This window comes from Ranitomeya imitator, chromosome 1 (assembly GCF_032444005.1).
Source record: "Ranitomeya imitator isolate aRanImi1 chromosome 1, aRanImi1.pri, whole genome shotgun sequence".
In the NCBI taxonomy this organism is placed as follows: domain Eukaryota; kingdom Metazoa; phylum Chordata; class Amphibia; order Anura; family Dendrobatidae; genus Ranitomeya; species Ranitomeya imitator.
Window position 1 is genome coordinate 388,190,052 of NC_091282.1, and position 24,800 is coordinate 388,214,851.

Genomic DNA, 24,800 nt, shown 5'->3' on the forward strand with positions numbered 1-24,800 from the left:
TGAAAACACTCATACAGTTCTTTAGCATTGGCAGCATGGTGATCAGAGGTTAATTATAATATTAATAATAATAATAAAATATTTTTCCTATCGCCACGACAGCACCCACTACGAGAGAGGGGATCCGCCAACCATCAGGACAAGAACCTACAGGTTAAAAAGGGGCGGTCCACCTCGCCCTCCAGTTTGGGTACCTGTCTGGATGGCGGGAGCCTGCAGGTCAACTTACCCGGGTCCACCAAGCCTCTGCACGGTTTCTGGAGAGAAAGGCAGAATCGGGGGCACTGGAAGCAGCGTCGGGGGTGTACTGCTCGCAGACCCCCCCCCCCTCATCTGGCCGGAGTGAGATGCGTTCCCAGGGGACGGGGAATGCCACCCTGGGTTGCAGACGCGCGATGCTGAGCGTATGTCAGCGCTAGTGACCCGGAAGTGGTTATTCTACTTCCGGGGAAGGCCGGGAGGAGGCGAGCGGCAGATACAAAATGCAAAGCCGTGGAGGTTGAGTGTATGCGGCAACATGTCCTCGATTGGGGACGCCAAGCACTTGCAGCTGACAGAGCAGCAAAGGAAGAGCAGCAGTCGGTCACGCCGCAGCCACATGGTACGCGTGCAGCAGGAGTCTGGCAACCCGACGTCACGTGGCACCTCACCTCCTCAGAGACCGGTACTCCATCATCAGCTGTGGGTGAGTGTTTAATTCCAGCCCAGTAGCTGGTTATGCTGTTTTGTGCTATGCTTTGTTATAGGGTAAAAAGGTTACAAAGTCAAAGCATAAACAGTGTGCTTTGTGCAAGGAATCATTGCCAGACAGTTACAGTATATAAAGAAACTGTGTCAGGCTTGTATCTGCTGTACTTTGGAAGAAGATGCCCCTCTACATACATTGAATTTGAGGGAGGTTATTAGGGAAGAAATAAGATGTTCCCTTAAATCACAACGGCATGAAAAAATCAGGATGGATTTGATGTCTGATTCAAGCCCTTCCCTACAGAAAGACGAAAGTTCAGAGAGCTCCTCGCCATCCTCCTCGGATGAGGAGTGAAGGCCTTGTTTTTCTATGGAAAATATGGAAACCCTAGTCAAAGCAGTTCGGGCAACTATGGGTGTCGCAGATTATGTTTGCAGGGCTGTGCCAGAGAAATCATAATACTTTCCCGTTGGTGAACACGATTAAAGATCTGGTCAGACGGGAGTGGGATAAGCTGGATAAAGGGTTCTTACCATCCACTGCAAAGAAAAGATACCCCTTTGATGACGACCTCTTATCTCAATGGATAAAGATCCCTAAAGTAGACGCAGCAGTGGCCTCCACCTTAAAATCAGCCTTGCTACCACTGGACGATGTGGGACTCCTTAAGGACCCGTCAGACAGAAAGGCGGACATGTTCCTGAAAAAAGTGTGGGGATCGTCTTCGGGAGCATTTAAACCCGCGATCGCTGGTACTTGTACTGCCTGATCCGTTATGGTCTGGGTAAGTCAACTAGAAGAGCAACTTAAGGTGAAAGTTCCTACAGAGAAGTTGTTGGATTCCCTGTCCCAGATCAGAGAGGGAGTAGCCTATTTAGCGGATACTTCAATAGACTCTTTGAAATTAGCGGCAAGATCAGCTGGTCTTTCAAATGCGGCCCGGCGGGCACTTTGGCTTAAGACCTGTAAGGAGGATGCTCAGGCTAGAGCCAAGTTGTGCACCATTCCATATAGGGGTGAGTACCTATTTGGCCCGATGCTGGATGATAGCCTTGCGAAGGCAGAGGATAGGAAGAAGGGATTTCCTAAAGTGTTTAATCCCACTTTTAGGAACGCCTTCAGAAGATGCATACCTTTCAGAAGATTTCAATCAGACCAGCAAGGATGTAGTCGCGATTGAGAACCAGCGGAGCAAAAGAAAAAAGGTGGATACTATGAAAACCCCTCATCTTCTTCAAGATGCAGACACAACTATAGATAGAACAAGTCTACTACTGGGGGGTAGATTGAAATTCTTCCTCAATAAATGGACTAAAATAACATCTAGTAACTGGATATTGGGGGTAGTTGCATCGGGGTTGAAGTTGGAATTTCTGAAGATTCCCCCAAATATATATATATTAAATTTGCTTGATTCTCCGGCTCAAAAACAGGCCCTAGAAATAGAGATTCAACAGTTACTTAAAAAGCGGGTTATTGAAGAGGTTCCAAAACACCAGGAGAAGACAGGATTTTATTCTCTGCTATTTTTGATTTCTAAACCCGATGGGTCCTTTAGGACTATCATAAATTTGCGTAAATTAAATACATTTCTTCAATATCGTGCTTTTAAGATGGAATCTATTAAATCAACAACTAAACTTTTGCTTCCCAGGTGCTACATGTCGGTTCTGGATCTAAAAGATGCATACTACCATCTGCCAGTTCACAAAGATCACCAACAGTTCCTCAGGATGGCAGTGCGGGTAAACCATCAGGTTAGGCATTTTCAATTTCTGGCAATGCCCTTCGGCCTGTCCATGGCACCTAGGATATTTACTAAAATTATTTCAGAAGTAATGGCCCATGTCAGGGAGTGGGATACCCTTGTGATACCCTATTTAGATGATTTTTTGATAGTCGGAAATTCGATTTGTCAATGTAAGGCCCATGTAAATGCCATAATATCGTCCCTACAGGAACTCGGTTGGATGATCAACATAGAAAAATCAAGCCTAGAACCTGCCAGGTGTCAGATTTTTCTAGGGATTCTTCTAAGCTCAGAAGATCAGTCATCTTTTCTACCAGAGGACAAAAAGAAGAAGATTGTTCGCAAAGTCATGGCTGTAAGAAAGGATCCGAATTTAAAATTGAGAGACGCAATGTCCATCTTAGGGTCACTGACAGCGTGTATACCAGCCATGGAATGGGCTCAAGCTCATACTCGTATGCTACAGTTCGAAATCCTCCAGGCAGAAAAAGAACTTCCGGGTTCTCTAAACGGGAAACTCAGATTATCACCAGCCACTCTTCACAATCTAAAATGGTGGCTCAGCCTGCTTCATCAGTCAAAAGGAGTTCAGTGGAGTATCACACCAGACAGGATAGTTACGACCGATGCCAGTCCATTTGGTTGGGGAGCCCACATGGGGGACGTTCTGACCCAAGGGCGGTGGTCAGGTCTAGAATCCCAAAGCTTGTCAAATTTAAAAGAACTCTCAGCAGTCAAACATGCTCTCCTTCACTTGCTACCCTCCCTGAAGGGTTCGCATGTACGGGTACAGACCGACAATATGACTGTAGTAGCCTACCTCAATCATCAAGGAGGGACAAGATCGCAATCCCTGATGTCCACTACAGCACAGATACTGTTCTTGGCAAAGAGTCACTTTCGTTCCCTGTCGGCAATTCACATAAAAGGAGAGCTCAATATAGAAGCAAACTATCTCAGTCTCCATTCCCTTTGGCTAGGGCAATGGTCTCTAGACAAACGGATATTCAAACAGATAGTCAGGCTCTGGGGATTACCAGTCATACATCTGTTTGCCACAAAAGAAAACAGAAAGGTCAGGGAGTTTGCATCTCTCCAGATAACAGACCAACCGTGCATAGTAGAATCCCTTCGGGTCCGTTGGGACTTTCCGCTAGCATATGCATTTCCCCCAATGTGCTTGATTCCGATAGTCCTCAGGAAGATCAGGGAAGAGAGAGTGAGAATAATTCTAATTCTGGCCCAGGAGGCTTTGGTTCTCTCTCCTCAGAGCAATGTCAGTGACGGATCCTTGGGTGTTGCCAGTGGTTCCGGAGCTCCTTTCTCAAGTTCTATTTCATCATCCCAATCTGGAGACTCTTCATTTGACGGCGTGGAAATTGAGAGGGAGCTTCTGAGGGAAAAAGGTTTTTCCAAGGCTTTGATATCTACCTTGTTAAAAAGCCAGAAGGAGGTCACTACAAGGATTTATTCTAGGATTTGGAAGAAATTCCTTACATTCCATCAACAACCCCTAGCAGACAAAGTTCCAATTCTGGCCATTCTGGAATTCCTACAGAAGGGCTGGGAATTGGGTTTGGCAGTTAGCACGCTGAGAGTCCACGTTTCAGCCTTACGGGCCTAATATAACAGTGATGTAGCTGGGAATAGATGGGTTGCTAGATTTATTAAGGCATGTCAGCATGGTAACCCGGTCCATATTGCAAGATTGCCCCCCTTGGAATCTAAATTTAGTGCTCGAGGCGTTAACTGAATCTCCTTTCGAACCATTGGATTCTATTCCAATTAAGATTTTGACCTTAAAGACAGCTCTACTTTTAGCGTTTACATCTGCTAGGAGGGTCAGTGATATCCAAGCATTATCAGTTGATCCTCCCTATCTAATAATCCTCCAGGACAAAATTGTCTTAAAACCAGATCCTGCATACTTGCCAAAGGTAGCATCTAGGTTTCATAGAAACCAGGAGATATACCTAGGATCCTTTTATGAATATCCAGCTTCAGAACAGGAGGAAAAAATGTCATACTCTAGATGTTAAAAGGGCAGTATTAGAGTATTTGAATAGGACACAAAGCTGGAGACAGAGTAAGGCTTTGTTTGTTTCTTTCCAGAATCAAAGAAAAGGTTCAAGTGTTACGAAGCGTTCTATTGCTAGATGGATTAGGGTTGCGATATATCTTGCTTATTCCGCCAAAGGGAAGACACCACCAGAGGGCATCAAAGCGCACTCCACTCGGGCTATGGCATCATCTTGGGCGGAGAAGACAGATGTCCCCATTGATATGATATGTAAGGCAACTTGGTCATCACCTTCCACCTTTTATAAGCATTATTGCCTTGATCTATCTGCTAATTCCAGCTTACACTTTGGCCGTTCAGTACTTAGTGCTGTCGTCCCTCCCAGTTAAATAGTTTTTGAAAGTCTCTCGCAGTGGGTGCTGTCATGGCGATAAGAAAACCATTTTTTACTTACCGGTAATAGCATTTTACAGAGTCCATTACAGCACCCATACATTTCTCCCCTGTATTTAATTACTTATTCTTGCACTCTATTGGAAGGTGTGCCTTTAGAGATCACTCTATAGAGGTGATGATATTTAGTATTGTTTAAGATATTATTATCATGTACTGATTCATTGGCAGTATCTTTTGATACTCTGGAACACAAACTGGAGGGCGAGGGGGACCGCCCCTTTTTAACCTGTAGGTTCCTGTCCTGATGGTGGGCGAATCCCCTCTCTCGTAGTGGGTGCTGTCGTGGACTCTGTAAAATCCTATTACCAGTAAGTAAAAACCGGTATTTCTATAGTGCTAACCACTTCTGCAGCACTTTACAATTAATCAGGGACATGCACAAACAATAAACACAACACAAAGTGACACATTGCTCAACAGTTACGAGGAGTGAGCCCAATGCTTGCAAGCTTACAATCTATATGGAAATATAGGGGACACAATAGGTAGAAAGTGCATGTCATGTATGGTTCAGCCATCATTATAATAAATCGGGCATTTCCGACTTCAACTCAGAAATATTTCACAAATTCGTTCATTCCTCAACCAAGAATCTGCAAAAACCCTAGTCCATGCCCTGATCATCTCTCGCCTTGACTACTGCAACCTTCTGCTCTGTTGCCTCCCCTCGAACACTCTCGCACCCCTCGAATCTATTCTAAACTCTGCTGCCCGACTAATCCACCTGTCCCCCCGCTATTCCCCAGCTTCTCCCCTCTGTCAATCCCTTTACTGGCTCCCCATTGCCCAAAGACTCCAGTACAAAACCCTAACCATGACGTACAAAGCAATCCACAACCTGTCTCTTCCATACATCTGTGACCTCGTCTCCCGGTACTTACCTACACGCAACCTCCGATCTTCACAAGACCTCCTTCTCTACTCCCCTCTTATCTCCTCTTCCCACAATTGTATACAAGATTACTCTCGCGTATTACCCCTACTGTGGAACCCTCTACCACAACACATCAGACTCTCGCCTACCATCGAAACCTTCAAAAAGAGCCTGAAGACCCACCACTTCTGACAAGCCTATAACCTGCAGTAACCACCGATCGACCAAACCGCTGAATGACCAGCTCTACCCTCGCCTACTGTATCCTCACCCATCCCTTGTAGATTGTGAGCCTTCACGGGCAGGGTCCTCTCTCCTCCTGTACCAGTTATGACTTGTATTGTTTAAGATTATTGTACTTGTTTTTATTATGTATACCCCTCCTTACATGTAAAGCACCATGGAATAAATGGTGCTATAGCAATAATAATAATAATAATAATAATAATAATTTCAAATAAGCTGCATGATCCAGTTACCAGCCAACATCTAGATACTGTTGTGAAGTGTTATTGGGTGTAAGGTGGAAGTGGACACAGATGAATAGGAGGGACCAGGTTCTGAGTAAAATTTATTAACAATGGAAAGTTAGATTAGTGAATTGATTGGTTGGCCTGTCTAAAAAGATATATTTTTAAAGAACATTTTAAAAATGTATTAGTCTGATTGTTCGTGGTAGCACATTTCAGAAAACTGGAGCAGCATGAGAGATGTCTTGGAGACGGGGGTGGGAAGTTTGGATTGTAGAGTATGTTATTCTTAGATCAGTTGAAGAGCGGGGAGCACAGGTAGAAAGACCAAGATGAGGTAAGCGATATAAGATGGTATGTGTTAGGAGTCGAGTTTCCTCTGCTGCACAGGGGGAATCTCAATCCGTGTCTGGTGCGGTCTCCCATTCGGTATCGGCCGCAGTGGGCTCTGCTCAGCGGAGACGTCGCTCCCAGCGTCTCGCTGGGGCTGATTCGGTGCATAGGGTCACTACTGCCTTTTCTGGCTTTCCTATGGTACCCTGCACTGATCTGCGGCAAGCGAGCCTCTCTGGGACTAAGTCCTTGTTTACTCACACTGAGCATGCACAGGGCAGGGTCTCCCATTGGAGGTCGAGGGCTACATGTTCGGTCACATGCTCAGGTGCTGTAGTACATTCCATTGGTCCTTCTGGAAGGTCCTGAAAGGGCAAAACATGCTCAGGTACTGCAGCACTTGCCATTGGTCCTTCTGGAAGGTCCTGAAAGGGCAAAAACTTCAGTAGCAGCTTCCTGTGCTGCAACTATATAAACTGCGCATGACCGCACGGCCATGCGCTAGTATCGTCTTATGCTATATGCTTTGTGCCAATGTGGTCATGTGTTTGAATGTGTTCAGGGACCCGGCTGAAATAAGCCCCTAGAATGCTGGCACCTCCGGCGAGGAGTTTTGTATGCATGCATGACCACTCACTGCTCACATCTGGGTAGTTGGCCTGTGCCTCTGTGAAAGTCTAACAGGGCACAGAGCTTTCCTCTCGTGGTTACTCTGTGAAGCTAACAGAGTTGGTATATACCGCCATATAGAGCCGCCATTATTTAGCAGCAGGTGCTTTCCTGCACGGTGGATCCCGGGTTGCGAACGCACCAATTCCATTTAATAAATTATATATTTGGTGCGTTCCGCCAACCCTAACAGTATACTAGCGCCAGGATCTGGCTAAGTAATGGCGGATGAACAGCGATTGCAGGGGTACATCCAGCTGCTGGAGGGCCGGTTGGCGTCTCTTGAGCGTGCAACCTCGGCGGTGGATGTTACCGCAATAGCTGTTCAGGCTGCTAGCGTGGCTGCAGCAGCTTTACCCACTGCCACCTCTGTTCCAACCCTATCTCACCTTCCTTTGCCTGAGAGATACTCTGGGGACAGTAAGTCCTGTAGGGGTTTCGTGAGCCAATGTGGTATACACCTCGAGCTTCTGGCTGCACGTTTCCCTACTGAGCGGGCAAAGGTGGGATTCATAATCTCTCTCCTGTCGGACAGAGCGTTGGAGTGGGCTAAGCCGCTGTGGGAGCGCAACGATCATGTGGTGCGGAGTGTTCCTAGGTTTCTGGACACTCTGAAACAGGTCTTTTTAGGACCTCAAGTCACCCATGATACAGCGCTCCAACTGCTGGCTTTGACTCAGGGTTCAACCATGGTCAGCCATTTTGCTGTTCACTTCCGGACATTAGCGTCTGAGTTGGAATGGCCAGATAAAACCCTCATTCCCGTATTTTGGAGGGGGCTGGCTGACCATGTGAAGGACGCTTTGGCCACTAGGGAGATTCCCGCCACACTGGAGGAGCTCATAGCCGTATCTACTCGTATTGACCTCCGTTTTAACGAGCGGAGGTTGGAGCGAGCCCAGTGTAGGCAGAGGTTTCGGCTGGCTCCCACCTTCTCCAAACCTTTGGAATCTCCAGTCCAGGCATCCGAGTCACATGAGGCCTTAGAGGTGACACGAGCGGGATCCAAGTCTCAGTCTGCCCGTGCACATAAGGTCCGTCATGTTTGCCAGCATTCAGGACACCTTGCCTCCAAGGGTCCTCAGCGGTCGGGGAAACGTCAAAGTCTAGTGGCAGTTGGAGGAGGTACACTAGACACGGTGACGTTTGCCTCAAAGTTGTCCTTCAGGGGGACAATTACCATAGGCCCATCCACTCTTATGGTCGAGCTATGCGTGGATTCTGGGGCAGAGGGTAACTTTATGTCTTCCGCTTTTGCCCAGCATCACGCAATACCCTTGGTGATGCTCGCCAAGCCGGTAACCGTTCGAGTGGTAAATGGGTCAACACTACCTTCACAGATTACCCACCAAACCATTCCTTTCACGCTATCTGTGTCTCCATCACATCAGGAGATAATCTCCCTATTAGTCATTCCTGAGGGAATTGATGAGGTCCTGTTGGGGATACCATGGCTTCGCTACCATTCTCCTCATATTGAGTGGTCCTCTGGGAGAATTTTGGGTTGGAGTAAATCTTGCGAGGGTAGATGTCTGAGGGAGTGCGTTCAGGTTGCTACTACACAGGTACCCGCAGATCTTTCCTCTCTCCCAAAGCACTATTGGCCCTATGCAGACGTGTTCTCCAAAAGAACTGCGGAGACCCTTCCACCTCACCGCTCCTATGACTGTCCTATTGACCTCTTGCCTGGTGCTGAGCCTCCCCGGGGTCGAGTCTATCCGTTATCTCTCCCGGAGACGGAGGCAATGTCCCAGTACATCCAGGAGAATCTGACAAGAGGATTCATTAGGAAGTCAGTGTCACCGGCAGGGGCAGGGTTCTTCTTCGTACAGAAGAAAACTGGAGACTTACGTCCATGCATAGACTACAGGGGTCTTAACGCCATCACCGTTAAGAACAATTACCCACTACCCCTGATATCTGAGCTGTTTGATAGGCTACGGGGAGCGAGGGTATTTACAAAGTTAGATCTGCGGGGTGCTTACAACCTGATTCGCATCCGTGAGGGGGATGAATGGAAGACGGCTTTTAACACCAGGGATGGGCACTATGAATATCTGGTGATGCCCTTCGGGCTCTGTAATGCCCCAGCCGTTTTCCAAGACTTTGTGAATGACATCTTCCGGGATATGCTCACCACCTCGGTCGTAGTCTATCTGGATGATATTCTCATCTTCTCTCCAGATATTGACTCCCATCGGAGAGATGTTCGCAAAGTCTTCGACCTCTTACGGGCAAACTCCCTCTACGCCAAGTTGGAGAAGTGTGTGTTTGAGCAGGAGTCATTGCTTTTCCTTGGTTATATCATCTCTGCCCAGGGTTTGGCTATGGATCCTGCCAAGCTACAGGCTGTAATGGACTGGCAGGAACCCCATTCTCTTAAAGCGGTGCAGCGCTTTATGGGGTTCATTAATTACTATCGCCAGTTCATTCCACACTTCTCAACTTTGGTAGCTCCCTTGGTTGCCCTCACCAAGAAGGGAGCAAATCCCAAGTTGTGGTCAGAGGAGGTCTCCAAAGCCTTTCTCTCGATCAAGTCACACTTCGCTAGCGCTCCCATCCTACATCGCCCCGATGTTGATAAGCCATTTATCTTGGAGGTGGATGCCTCATCCGTTGGTGCTGGAGCAGTCCTTTTCCAAAAGGATGCTCAAGGTCGGAAGCATCCTTGCTTCTTCTTCTCCAAGACCTTCACACCAGCGGAGAGGAATAATTCCATCGGGGACAGGGAGTTGCTGGCCATGAATTTGGCTTTTTCGGAGTGGAGACATCTCTTGGAGGGAGCTCGCTTTCCCTTCCAAGTCTTCACTGACCACAAGAACTTGGTGTATCTGCAAACGGCCCAGCGGCTGAATTCTCGCCAGGCTAGATGGTCCCTGTTCTTCTCCCGGTTCCATTTTACTCTCCATTTCCTCTCCGGGGAGAAGAACGTTCGTGCTGACGCTCTCTCCCGCTCCGTGGTGTCATCGGAGGAGGAGGAGGAGGAGCCTCGGCTTATTGTCCCTTCTGAGAGCCTAAGAACTGTAGCTCCGGTTTCGCTAGAGTCTGTGCCCCCGGGCAAGACTTTCGTACCAGCTAACTTGCGACCGGAGGTTCTCTCTTGGGCTCACTCCTCCAGAGTGGGTGGGCATTTTGGGACCAAGAGGACAACTGAGCTTCTGGCGAGAACATATTGGTGGCCGCATATGGCCCGAGATGTCAAGGACTATATTCAGGCGTGCGTTTCTTGCGCCCAGAATCGGTCTCCTCGGCAACGGCCTGCTGGATTGCTTTACCCTCTACCGGTGGCAGACAGGCCCTGGGAGATGGTCGGGATGGACTTTGTGGTGGGTCTACCCAAGTCGCGTGGCTGCTCCATTATTTGGGTTGTCACCGACCATTTCTCCAAGATGGTGCATTTGGTGCCGCTTCCTCGGTTACCCTCAGCACGGGCCTTGGCGGTGTTGTTCATTAAACACGTTTTCCGTTTGCATGGTATGCCTGATAAGATTGTCAGCGATCGGGGTCCCCAGTTCGCATCTCGGTTTTGGAGAGATCTCTGCCGTTTACTCAGCATAGAGTTAAACCTCTCCTCTGCATACCATCCCGAGACGAATGGGTTGGTGGAGAGAACAAACCAGACTCTGGTGACATATTTGCGACATTTCGTCTCTGCTAGGCAGGATGACTGGGTATCTTTGCTACCTTGGGCGGAATTTGCCCTGAACAACGCCGTAGCCGATTCCACTGGTCAAACTCCTTTTCTCCTTAATTACGGCCAGCATCCGCGTGTCCCTGTGCCCATGCCCGTGTCATCCACCGATTCTAGGGTGGCAGACTGGGCGGTGGAGGCACGTGACATCTGGGACTGCACACAGGATGCCATCCGGGCCTCCAAGGAGAGAATGAGGGTTTCGGCTGATACACACCAGCGCCCCGCTCCGGTCTTTGCTCCTGGCGACTTAGTGTGGCTCTCCGCCCGTAACATCAGGCTGCGAGTTGAGTCCACTAAGTTTGCTCCTCGCTACATTGGCCCGTTTAAGGTTCTGGAACAGGTCAACCCTGTGGTCTACCGTTTGGCTATTCCTCCACACCTTGGTATCACCGATACTTTCCACGTTTCCCTCTTAAAGCCCGTTCATTTGTCCCGGTTTTCCGAGTCATCTGCTGGGACATCGGGTTCATCCACGGATGAGTTTGAGGTGAATGCTATTGTGGGGTGCAAGGTGGTACGTGGCAAGAAATTTTATCTGGTGGACTGGAAGGGTCACGGCCCAGAGGATAGAACCTGGGAGCCTGTGGAGCACATTCGGGCTCCGCTGCTTATCGCAGCTTTTGAGCGTAGTGAGGCTCAAGGAGGGGGGCTGTCATGATCCCAATGGCAGGGGATCACAAAAGGACAAGCACAGATACAAACAAGCTCTAGGGCGATGGAACCTGAGCTGACCGCGACCCTGAACCTAACACACAAATAAAAATAGCCGGGGAACGTGCCTACGATGATCCTAGACGTCTCGCTCCAGCCGAAGATCTAACTTCCCCTTTTAGAAGAAACACAGACCTCTCTTGCCTCCAGAGAAATCCCCCACAGAAATAGCAGCCCCCCACATATAATGACGGTGAAATGAGAGGAAAGCACATACGTAGTATGAAAACAGTTTCAGCAAAATGAGGCCCGCTAAAGCTAGATAGCAGAGGATACAAAAGAGAACTGCGCGGTCAGCGAAAAACCCTTCAAAAAACCATCCTGAAATTACTTAAACTCATGTGCCAACTCATGGTACATGAGGAGCAATTTCAGCCCACTAGAGCAACCAGCAGCAAAGAATCACATATCTGCAGGCTGGACTAAAAACCAAATTAAGCAAAACACAAAACAGGAAAATCCAAACTTAGCTTGTCCAGAAGGTTATAGGAGCAGGGAGCAGAAGTAACAAGACACACTGGATACATTGATAACCGGCGAGGAAATGCCAGCAAAGCCAGGTTAAATAGGAAACTCCCATATCCTGATGGAACAGGTGGAACCCAGAGACCCAGGAAAGACAAGTCACCCAGTACCATCAGTAACCACCAGAGGGAGCCCAAAAACAGAACTCACAACAGTACCCCCCCCCCTTGAGGAGGGGTCACCGAACCCTCACGAGAACCACCAGGGCGACCAGGATGAGCCCTATGAAAAGCGCGAACCAAATCATCAGCATGAACATCCGAGGCAACCACCCAAGAATTATCCTCCTGACCATAACCCTTCCACTTGACCAAATACTGGAGTTTCCGTCTGGAAACACGATAATCCAAGATCTTCTCCACAACATACTCCAATTCTCCCTCCACCAGCACTGGAGCAGGAGGCTCAAGCGAAGGAACAACAGGTACCTCATACTTCCGCAACAACGACCGATGGAACACATTATGAATAGCAAACAATGCCGGGAGATCCAAATGAAACGACACAGGGTTAAGAATTTCCAAGATCCTATAGGGACCGATGAACCGAGGCTTGAACTTAGGAGAAGAGTCCTTCATAGGAACAAAACGAGAAGACAACCACACCAAGTCCCCAACAAGAAGTCGAGGACCCACGCGGCGACGGCGATTAGCAAACTGCTGAGCCTTCTCCTGGGACAACTTCAAATTGTCCACCACATGACTCCAAATCCGATGCAACCTATCCACCACCATGTCCACTCCAGGACAATCAGAAGGTTCCACCTGACCAGAGGAAAAACGAGGATGAAACCCCGAATTACAAAAGAAAGGAGAAACCAAGGTAGCAGAACTAGCCCGATTATTAAGGGCAAACTCGGCCAGCGGCAAAAAGGTAACCCAGTCATCCTGATCAGCAGAAACAAAACACCTTAAATAAGTTTCCAAGGTCTGATTAGTTCGTTCAGTCTGGCCATTCGTCTGAGGATGGAATGCAGACGAAAAGGACAAATCAATGCCCATCTTAGCACAGAACGTCCGCCAAAATCTAGACACAAACTGGGATCCCCTGTCAGAAACGATGTTCTCAGGAATCCCATGCAAACGAACCACATTCTGAAAAAACAGAGGGACCAACTCAGAGGAGGAAGGTAACTTAGGCAAGGGTACCAGATGAACCATTTTAGAAAAGCGATCACACACAACCCAGATGACGGACATTTTTTGAGAGACAGGGAGATCCGAAATAAAGTCCATGGAAATGTGCGTCCAAGGCCTCTTCGGGATAGGCAAAGGTGACAACAATCCACTGGCCCGAGAACAGCAAGGCTTAGCCCGAGCACAAACCTCACAAGACTGCACAAAAGAACGCACATCCCTCGACAAGGAAAGCCACCAAAAAGACCTGGCCACCAAGTCTCTAGTACCAAATATTCCAGGATGACCTGCCAACGCAGAAGAATGGACCTCGGAGATGACTCTACTGGTCCAATTATCCGGAACAAACAGTCTCTCAGGCGGACAACGATCAGGTTTACCCGCCTGAAACTCCTGCAAAGCACGTCGCAAGTCTGGGGAGACAGCAGACAAAATCACCCCATCCCTAAGGATACCAGAGGGCTCAGAATTTCCAAGGGAGTCAGGCACAAAACTCCTAGAAAGAGCATCCGCCTTCACATTCTTTGAACCTGGCAGGTATGAAACCACAAAATTGAAACGAGAGAAAAAGAGTGACCAACGAGCCTGTCTAGGATTCAGACGCCTGGCAGACTCAAGGTAAATCAAATTTTTGTGATCAGTCAAGACCACCACACGATGTCTAGCACCCTCTAGCCAATGACGCCACTCCTCAAATGCCCACTTCATGGCCAAAAGTTCCCGATTACCAACATCATAATTCCGCTCAGCCGGCGAAAACTTTCTAGAAAAAAACGCGCATGGCTTCATCACTGAGCCATCGGAGCTTCTCTGTGACAAAACCGCCCCCGCTCCAATCTCGGAAGCATCAACCTCAACCTGAAAAGGGAGCGAAACATCTGGCTGACGCAACACAGGAGTTCCTGAAAGGCCTCCACAGCCGCAGGAGACCAATTAGCAACATCAGCACCCTTCTTAGTCAAATCCGTCAAAGGCTTAACAACACTAGAAAAATTAGTTATAAAACGACGATAGAAATTAGCAAAGCCCAAGAACTTCTGTAGACTCTTAAGAGATGTAGGCTGCGTCCAGTCACAAATAGCCTGAACCTTGACGGGATCCATCTCAATAGTGGAAGGGGAAAAAATATACCCCAAGAAAGAAATCTTCTGGACTCCAAAGAGACACTTTGAGCCTTTTACAAACAAGGAATTGGCCCGCAGGACCTGAAACACCTTCCTGACCTGCTGAACATGAGACTCCCAGTCATCAGAAAAAAACAAAATATCATCCAAATACACAATCATAAATTTATCCAGATATTCACGGAAAATATCGTGCATAAAGGACTGGAAGACTGAAGGAGCATTAGAAAGTCCAAAAGGCATTACCAAATACTCAAAATGGCCCTCAGGCGTATTAAATGCGGTTTTCCACTCATCACCTTGCTTTATTCGTATAAGATTATACGCACCCCGAAGATCAATCTTAGTGAACCATTTAGCCCCCTTAATGCGAGCAAACAAATCAGTCAACAATGGCAAAGGATACTGATATTTTACGGTAATCTTATTCAAAAGACGATAATCTATACAAGGCCTCAAGGAACCATCTTTTTTGGCCACGAAAAAAAAACCTGCTCCCAAAGGGGACAAAGATGGACGGATATGTCCCTTTTCCAAGGACTCCTTAACATAATCCCGCATAGCAGTATGCTCTGGCACAGACAGATTGAACAAACGACCTTTAGGAAATTTACTGCCTGGAATTAAATTTATAGCACAATCGCAATCCCTGTGAGGAGGAAGCGAACTGAGCTTAGGCTCCTCAAAAACATCCCGATAGTCAGACAAAAACACAGGAATCTCAGAAGGAGTAGATGAAGCAATAGAAATCGGAGGTGCATCATCATGAACCCCCTGACAACCCCAGCTTAACACAGACATTGATCTCCAGTCAAGGACTGGATTATGAGTTTGTAACCATGGCAGACCAAGCACTAGGACATCATGCAAATTATACAGTACCAGGAAGCGAATCACCTCCTGATGAACAGGAGTCATACGCATGGTCACTTGTGTCCAGTACTGAGGTTTATTCATAGCCAAAGGTGTAGAGTCAATTCCCTTCAAAGGAATAGGGACTTCCAGAGGCTCCAGACTAAACCCACAGCGATTGGCAAATGACCAATCCATAAGACTCAGGGCAGCGCCTGAATCCACATAGGCATCGACGGAAATGGATGATAATGAACAAATCAGAGTCACAGACAGAATGAACTTAGACTGTAAAGTACTAATGGCAACAGACTTATCAACCTTTTTTGTGCGTTTAGAGCATGCTGATATAACATGAGCTGAATCACCACAATAAAAGCACAACCTTTTTTTCCGCCTATAATTTTGCCGTTCACTTCTGGACTGAATTCTATCACATTGCATTATCTCAGGTGACGGTTCAGACGACATCGCCAAATGATGCACAGGTTTGCGCTCCCGTAAACGCCGATCAATCTGAATAGCCATAGTCATAGACTCATTCAGACCAGTAGGCGCAGGGAACCCCACCATAACATCTTTAATGGCCTCAGAAAGGCCATCTCTGAACTTTGCAGCCAGGGCGCACTCATTCCACTGAGTAAGCACCGACCACTTCCGAAATTTTTGACAATAAATTTCTGCTTCATCTTGCCCCTGAGAGAGGGCCAACAAAGCTTTTTCAGCCTGAATCTCTTGGTTAGGTTCCTCATAGAGCAAACCCAATGCCAGAAAAAACGCATCCGCATTAAGCAACGCAGGGTCCCCTGGTGCCAATGCAAATGCCCAATCCTGAGGGTCACCCCGCAGGAAAGATATAATAATCTTGACTTGCTGAGCAGGGTCTCCAGAGGAGCGAGATTTCAAAGAAAGAAACAACCTACAATTGTTCCTAAAATTCAGAGATCTATCACCAGAAAAAAACTCTGGGACAGGAATTCTAGGTTCAGACATAGGAGCATGTACAACAAAATCCTGTATATTTTGAACCTTAGCGGCAAGATTATTCAGGCTGGAAGCCAAACTCTGGACGTCCATGATAAACAGCTGGGATCAGAGCCATTCAAAGATTAAGAGGAGGAGGAAGTAGCCAGGCTGCAATAAGGCTAGGCAGCAAACTCTGAGGGGAAAAAAAAAAAAAAAAACTTCCTCAGACTACTTATCCTCCTACTTCAGCCAATACAATTAACACTTTGTGGGCCGGTTATACTGTCATGATCCCAATGGCAGGGGATCACAAAAGGACAAGCACAGATACAAACAAGCTCTAGGGCGATGGAACCTGAGCTGACCGCGACCCTGAACCTAACACACAAATAAAAATAGCCGGGGAACGTGCCTACGATGATCCTAGACGTCTCGCTCCAGCCGAAGATCTAACTTCCCCTTTTAGAAGAAACACAGACCTCTCTTGCCTCCAGAGAAATCCCCCACAGAAATAGCAGCCCCCCACATATAATGACGGTGAAATGAGAGGAAAGCACATACGTAGTATGAAAACAGTTTCAGCAAAATGAGGCCCGCTAAAGCTAGATAGCAGAGGATACAAAAGAGAACTGCGCGGTCAGCGAAAAACCCTTCAAAAAACCATCCTGAAATTACTTAAACTCATGTGCCAACTCATGGTACATGAGGAGCAATTTCAGCCCACTAGAGCAACCAGCAGCAAAGAATCACATATCTGCAGGCTGGACTAAAAACCAAATAAAGCAAAACACCAAAACAGGAAAATCCAAACTTAGCTTGACCAGAAGGTTCTAGGAGCAGGGAGCAGAGGTAACAAGACACACTGGATACATTGATAACCGGCGAGGAAATGCCAGCAAAGCCAGGTTAAATAGGAAACTCCCATATCCTGATGGAACAGGTGGAACCCAGAGACCCAAGAAAGACAAGTCACCCAGTACCATCAGTAACCACCAGAGGGAGCCCAAAAACAGAACTCACAACAGGGGGCCCTAGGAGGGGGGGTAATGTTAGGAGTTGAGTTTCCTCTGCTGCACAGGGGGAATCTCGATCCGTGTCTGCTGTGGTCTCCCATTCGGTATCGGCCGCAGTGGGCTCTGCTCAGTGGAGACGTCGCTCCCAGCGTCTCGCTGGGGCTGATTCGGTGCATAGGGTCACTACTGCCTTTTCTGGCTTTCCTATGGTACCCTGCACTGATCTGCGGTGAGCGAGCCTCTCTGGGACTAAGTCCTTGTTTACTCACACTGAGCATGCCCAGGGCAGAGTCTCCCATTGGAGGTCGAGGGCTACATGTTCGGTCACATGCTCAGGTGCTGCAGTTCATTCCATTGGTCCTTCTGGAAGGTCCTGAAAGGGCAAAACATGCTCAGGTACTGCAGCACTTTCCATTGGTCCTTCTGGAAGGTCCTGAAAGGGCAAAAACTTCAGTAGCAGCTTCCTGTGCTGCAACTATATAAACTGCGCATGACCGCACGGCCATGCGCTAGTATCGTCTTATGCTATATGCTTTGCGCCAATGTGGTCATGTGTTTGAATGTGTTCAGGGACCCGGCTGAAATAAGCCCCTAGAATGCTGGCACCTCCGGCGAGGAGATTGTGTTTAAGTGTGTTCAGGGACCCGGCTGAAATAAGCCCCTAGAATGCTGGCATCTCCGGCGAGGCGTTTTGTATGCATGCATGACCACTCACTGCTCACATCTGGGTAGTTGGCCTGTGCCTCTGTGAAAGTCTAACAGGGCACAGAGCTTTCCTCTCGCGGTTACTCTGTGAAGCTAACAGAGTTGGTATATACCGCCATATAGAGCCGCCATTATTTAGCAGCAGGTGCTTTCCTGCACAGTGGATCCCGGGTTGCAAACGCACCAATTCCATTTAATAAATTATATATTTGGTGCGTTCCGCCAACCCTAACAGTATGGAACTGTGGAAAGCTTTGTGGATGAGAAATGTTTGTATTGTATTCTGTGGCAAATGGGCAACAAGTGTCATTATTGGCAAAAGGTTGAGTCATCTGTGCAGTAGCTGGATAGAAATACAACCTTGGCTGCCACATTCAGGATGGACTGGAGATGAGAAAGTTTGGCTAGAGAGAAACCGATCAGTAGTTGCAGTAGTCCAGATGAGAGTTAATAAGAACTGCCATAAGGGTTTTTACTGTTTCAAAAGTGAGAAAAAGTCATAATTTGGATATGTTATAAAGACAGGTTAATGGGGTTAATGCAGACAAGCTGAAGACTGCTATGAAAGCAACCTGGGCTTCCATAAGTCCTCAGCAGTGCCACAGGCTGATTGTTGTGAATTCTGTGGCAGAGTTCACTCCTGTGGTCACAAGTGGTACTTCGGCTGATTCTCTCTGGGAGCTTCCGTTTGTGGAGGAAAGTGGTACTGCAGCTTCTGAGTTTCCTCCCTCAGGTGATCTGGTGAGGTCGTTAGCTGCTTTGATCCATGCTTCCTGTCAATGTTCCAGTGTTGGACTTGTGTTTCTCTGGATCATTCCTGTGGCCTGCTGCTCTGCATAGCTAAGTGCTTCTTTGCTATTTGTTGCTATTTTTTCTGTCCAGCTTGTCTATTTGTTTTGCTGGAAGCTCTGGGACGCAAGGGGTGTACCTCCGTGCCGTTAGTTCGGTACGGAGGGTCTTTTTGCCCCTTTGCGTGGTTTTCTTTAGGGTTTTGTGTAGACCGCAAAGTTATCTTTCCTATCCTCGTTCTGTCTAGAATATCGGGCCTCACTTTGCTGAATCTATTTCATCCCTACGTTTGTCTTTTCATCTTACTCACAGTCAATATATGTGGGGGGCTGCCTTTTCCTTTGGGGTATTTCTCTGAGGCAAGGTAGGCTTATTTTTCTATCTTCAGGCTAGTTAGTTTCTCAGGCTGTGCCGAGTTGCATAGGGAGCCTTAGGCGCAATCCACAGCTGCCTCTAGTTGTGTTTGGAGAGGATCAGGAATTGCGGTCTACAGAGTTTCCACGTCTCAGAGCTCGTTTAATTATTTTGGGTTTTTGTCAGATCACTGTATGTGCTCTGATCGCTATGTACATTGTGTTACTGAATTGCCTATCATAACAGTACAGGAAGTCAAAAGTACTAATGATTCTCAATAGAGGGAAAAAAGAAGTTCTGATACCATTTTTTTTCCTTTGCACTGTGATTTGTCTTTTTTTTCCCCTAGACATTTGGGTGGTTCAGGACACAGGTGTTACAATGGACATTAAAGGTCTGTCTTCATGTGTAGATCAGCTCACGGCAAGAGTTCAAGATATTCAAAATTTTGTGGTTCAGAATTCTTTGTTAGAACCGAGAATTCCTATTCCAGATTTGTTTTTTGGAGATAGAACTAAATTTCTGAGTTTCAAGAATAATTGTAAACTGTTTCTGGCTTTGAAACCTCGCTCCTCTGGTGACCCAGCTCAACAGGTTAGGATCGTCATTTCTTTTTTGCGTGGCGACCCTCAGGACTGGGCATTTTCTCTTGCGTCAGGAGATCCTGCATTGAGTGATATCGATGCGTTGTTCCTGGCGCTTGGATTGCTGTACGATGAGCCTAATTCAGTAGATCAGGCAGAAAAAAATTTGCTGGCTCTTTGTCAGGCTCAGGATGACATAGAGCTATATTGCCAGAAATTTAGAAAATGGTCCATGCTCACTCAATGGAATGAATCTGCGCTTGCAGCCATTTTCAGAAAGGGTCTCTCTGAAGCCATTAAGGATGTCATGGTGGGATTTCCTATGCCCGCTGGTTTGAATGAGTCTATGTCTTTGGCCATTCAGATCGGTCGACGCTTGCGTGAGCGTAAATCTGTGTACCATTTGGCGGTATTACCTGAGATTAAACCTGAGCCTATGCAGTGCGATAGGACTATGACCAGAGTTGAACGGCAAGAACACAGACGTCTGAATGGGCTGTGTTTCTACTGTCGTGATTCCACTCATGCTATCTCTGATTGTCCTAAGCGCACTAAGCGGCTTGCTAGGTCTGCCGCCATTGGTACTGTACAGTCAAAATTTCTTCTGTCCGTTACCTTGATATGCTCCTTGTCGTCGTATTCTGTCATGGCGTTTGTGGATTCAGGCGCTGCCCTGAATTTGATGGACTTGGATTATGCTAAACGTTGTGGGTTTTTATTGGAGCCCATGCAGTGTCCAATTCCATTGAGAGGAATTGATGCTACACCTTTGGCCAAGAATAAGCCTCAATACTGGACCCAGCTGACCATGTGCATGGCTCCTGCACATCAGGAGGTTATTCGCTTTCTGGTGTTGCATAATCTGCATGATGTGGTCGTGTTGGGGTTGCCTTGGCTACAAGCCCATAATCCAGTATTGGATTGGAATTCCATGTTGGTGTCCAGCTGGGGTTGTCAGGGGGTACATGGTGATGTTCCATTTCTGTCAATTTCGTCATCCACCCCTTCTGAGGTTCCAGAGTTCTTGTCTGATTACCGGGATGTATTTGATGAGCCCAAGTCCGATGCCCTGCCTCCGCATAGGGATTGTGATTGTGCTATCAATTTGATTCCTGGTAGTGAATTCCAAAAAGGTCGACTGTTTAATTTATCCGTGCCTGAGCACACCGCTATGCGCAGTTATGTGAAGGAATCCCTGGAGAAGGGGCATATTCGCCCGTCATCGTCGCCATTAGGAGCAGGGTTCTTTTTTGTAGCCAAGAAGGATGGTTCGCTGAGACCGTGTATAGATTACCGCCTTCTTAATAAGATCACTGTTAAATTTCAGTACCCCTTGCCATTGTTATCTGATTTGTTTGCTCGGATTAAGGGGGCTAGTTGGTTCACTAAGATAGATCTTCGTGGTGCGTATAATCTGGTGAGAATCAGGCAAGGCGATGAATGGAAAACTGCATTTAATACGCCCGAGGGTCATTTTGAGTATCTAGTGATGCCGTTCAGACTTGCCAATGCTCCATCAGTGTTTCAATCCTTTATGCATGACATCTTCCGTGAGTACCTGGATAATTTCCTGATTGTGTACTTGGATGACATTTTGATCTTCTCGGATGATTGGGAGTCTCATGTGAAGCAGGTCAGAACGGTTTTTCAGGTCCTGCGTGCTAATTCTTTGTTTGTGAAGGGATCAAAGTGTCTCTTTGGTGTGCAGAAGGTTTCATTTTTGGGGTTCATCTTTTCCCCTTCTACTATCGAGATGGATCCGGTTAAGGTCCAAGCCATCCATGATTGGACTCAGCCGACATCTCTGAAAAGTCTGCAAAAGTTCCTGGGCTTTGCTAATTTTTATCGTCGCTTCATCTGCAATTTTTCTAGTGTTGCCAAACCATTGACCGATTTGACCAAGAAGGGTGCTGATTTGGTCAATTGGTCTTCTGCTGCTGTGGAAGCTTTTCAAGAGTTGAAGCGTCGTTTTTCTTCTGCCCCTGTGTTGTGTCAACCAGATGTTTCTCTTCTGTTCCAGGTCGAGGTTGATGCTTCTGAGATTGGAGCAGGGGCGGTTTTGTCACAGAGAGGTTCTGGTTGCTCAGTGATGAAACCATGCGCTTTCTTTTCCAGGAAGTTTTCGCCTGCTGAGCGAAATTATGATGTGGGCAACCGAGAGTTGCTGGCCATGAAGTGGGCATTCGAGGAGTGGCGTCATTGGCTTGAAGGAGCTAAGCATCGCGTGGTGGTATTGACTGATCATGAGAACTTGACTTATCTCGAGTCTGCCAAGCGCTTGAATCCTAGACAAGCTCGTTGGTCGTTGTTTTTTGCCCGTTTTGACTTTGTGATTTCGTACCTTCCGGGCTCTAAAAATGTGAAGGCGGATGCTCTGTCTAGGAGTTTTGTGCCCGACTCTGCGGGTTTATCTGAGCCGGCGGGTATCCTCAAGGAAGGAGTAATTGTGTCTGCCATCTCCCCTGATTTGCGGCGGGTGCTGCAAAAATTTCAGGCTAATAAACCTGATCGTTGCCCAGCGGAGAAACTGTTTGTCCCTGATAGGTGGACGAATAGAGTTATCTCTGAACTTCATTGTTCGGTGTTGGCTGGTCATCCTGGAATCTTTGGTACCAGAGAGTTAGTGGCTAGATCCTTTTGGTGGCCCTCTCTGTCATGGGATGTGCGTACTTTTGTGCAGTCCTGTGGGATTTGTGCTCGGGCTAAGCCCTGCTGTTCTCGTGCCAGTGGGTTGCTTTTGCCCTTGCCGGTCCCGAAGAGGCCTTGGACACATATCTCTATGGATTTTATTTCTGACCTTCCCGTTTCTCAAAAGATGTCAGTCATTTGGGTGGTCTGTGATCGCTTTTCTAAGATGGTCCATCTGGTACCCTTGTCTAAATTGCCTTCCTCCTCTGATTTGGTGCCTTTGTTCTTCCAGCATGTGGTTCGTTTGCATGGCATTCCAGAGAATATTGTTTCTGACAGAGGTTCCCAGTTTGTTTCGAGGTTTTGGCGAGCCTTTTGTGGTAGGATGGGCATTGACTTGTCTTTTTCCTCGGCTTTCCATCCTCAGACTAATGGCCAGACCGAACGAACCAATCAGACCTTGGAAACATATCTGAGATGCTTTGTTTCTGCTGATCAGGATGACTGGGTGTCCTTTTTGCCTTTGGCTGAGTTCGCCCTTAATAATCGGGCCAGCTCGGCTACCTTGGTTTCGCCGTTTTTCTGCAATTCTGGGTTCCATCCTCGTTTCTCTTCAGGACAGGTTGAGTCTTCGGACTGTCCTGGTGTGGATACTGTGGTGGACAGGTTGCAGCAGATTTGGACTCAGGTAGTGGACAATTTGACCTTGTCCCAGGAGAAGGCTCAACTTTTCGCTAATCGCAGACGCCGTGTGGGTCCCCGACTTCGTGTTGGGGATCTGGTTTGGTTATCTTCTCGTCATATTCCTATGAAGGTTTCCTCTCCTAAGTTTAAACCTCGTTTTATTGGTCCGTATAGGATTTCTGAGGTTCTTAATCCTGTGTCTTTTCGTCTGACCCTTCCAGATTCTTTTTCCATACATAACGTATTCCATAGGTCATTGTTGCGGAGATACGTGGCACCTATGGTCCCATCTGTTGAGCCTCCTGCCCCGGTTTTGGTGGAGGGGGAATTGGAGTATATTGTGGAGAAGATTTTGGATTCTCGTGTTTCAAGACGGAAACTCCAGTATCTGGTTAAATGGAAGGGTTATGCTCAGGAAGATAATTCCTGGGTTTTTGCCTCTGATGTCCATGCTCCCGATCTTGTTCGTGCCTTTCATGTGGCTCATCCTGGTCGGCCTGGGGGCTCTGGTGAGGGTTCGGTGACCCCTCCTCAAGGGGGGGGTACTGTTGTGAATTCTGTGACAGAGTTCACTCCTGTGGTCACAAGTGGTACTTCGGCTGATTCCCTCTGGGAGCTTCCGTTTGTGGAGGAAAGTGGTACTGCAGCTTCTGAGTTTCCTCCCTCAGGTGATCTGGTGAGGTCGTTAGCTGCTTCTCTACTTAACTCCACCTGATGCTTTGATCCATGCTTCCTGTCAATGTTCCAGTGTTGGACTTGTGTTTCTCTGGATCATTCCTGTGGCCTGCTGCTCTGCATAGCTAAGTGCTTCTTTGCTATTTGTTGCTATTTTTTCTGTCCAGCTTGTCTATTTGTTTTGCTGGAAGCTCTGGGACGCAAGGGGTGTACCTCCGTGCCGTTAGTTCGGTACGGAGGGTCTTTTTGCCCCTTTGTGTGGTTTTCTTTAGGGTTTTGTGTAGACCGCAAAGTTATCTTTCCTATCCTCGTTCTGTCTAGAATATCGGGCCTCACTTTGCTGAATCTATTTCATCCCTACGTTTGTCTTTTCATCTTACTCACAGTCATTATATGTGGGGGGCTGCCTTTTCCTTTGGGGTATTTCTCTGAGGCAAGGTAGGCTTATTTTTCTATCTTCAGGCTAGTTAGTTTCTCAGGCTGTGCCGAGTTGCATAGGGAGCCTTAGGCGCAATCCACAGCTGCCTCTAGTTGTGTTTGGAGAGGATCAGGAATTGCGGTCTACAGAGTTTCCACGTCTCAGAGCTCGTTCTATTATTTTGGGTTTTTGTCAGATCACTGTATGTGCTCTGATCGCTATGTACATTGTGTTACTGAATTGCCTATCATAACAGCTGATGTCCTCCAGGTCACACCGCATTGATGCAGTAATTGATGCCAAAGGAGCCCTGACCAAGTTTTGAGTGCATTTACTGAACATACATTTTAGTAAGCCAACATTTCAGATTTTAAAAACATTTCTCAAGCTGGTATTATAAAGTATTCTAATTTTACTGAGATAATGACTTTTGGATTTGCACTGACTATAAGCCATAATAATCAACATTAACAGAAATAAACACTTGAAGTAGATCACTCTATGACTCTATATAATATATGAGTTTCACTTTTTGTATTGAAGAAGTGAAATAAATTAACTTTGATGATATTCTTATTTTGTGAGAAACATGTGTAATATGGTAAGCGGTATATTGGGAAAATTCTTCCAGTTCTGTGATTTTCCTGGGTCATTTTTAATGATCCTCTGATCAGGGACTGTG

The 24,800-nt window shown here is 47.1% G+C and overlaps 1 protein-coding gene across 1 annotated transcript in view; it reads left to right on the plus strand.

The window, feature by feature from the left end:
* LRRC2 (leucine rich repeat containing 2) overlaps positions 1-24,800 on the plus strand; it is a 759,557-nt gene that overhangs the window by 103,474 nt on the left and 631,283 nt on the right. The window lies entirely within an intron of this gene.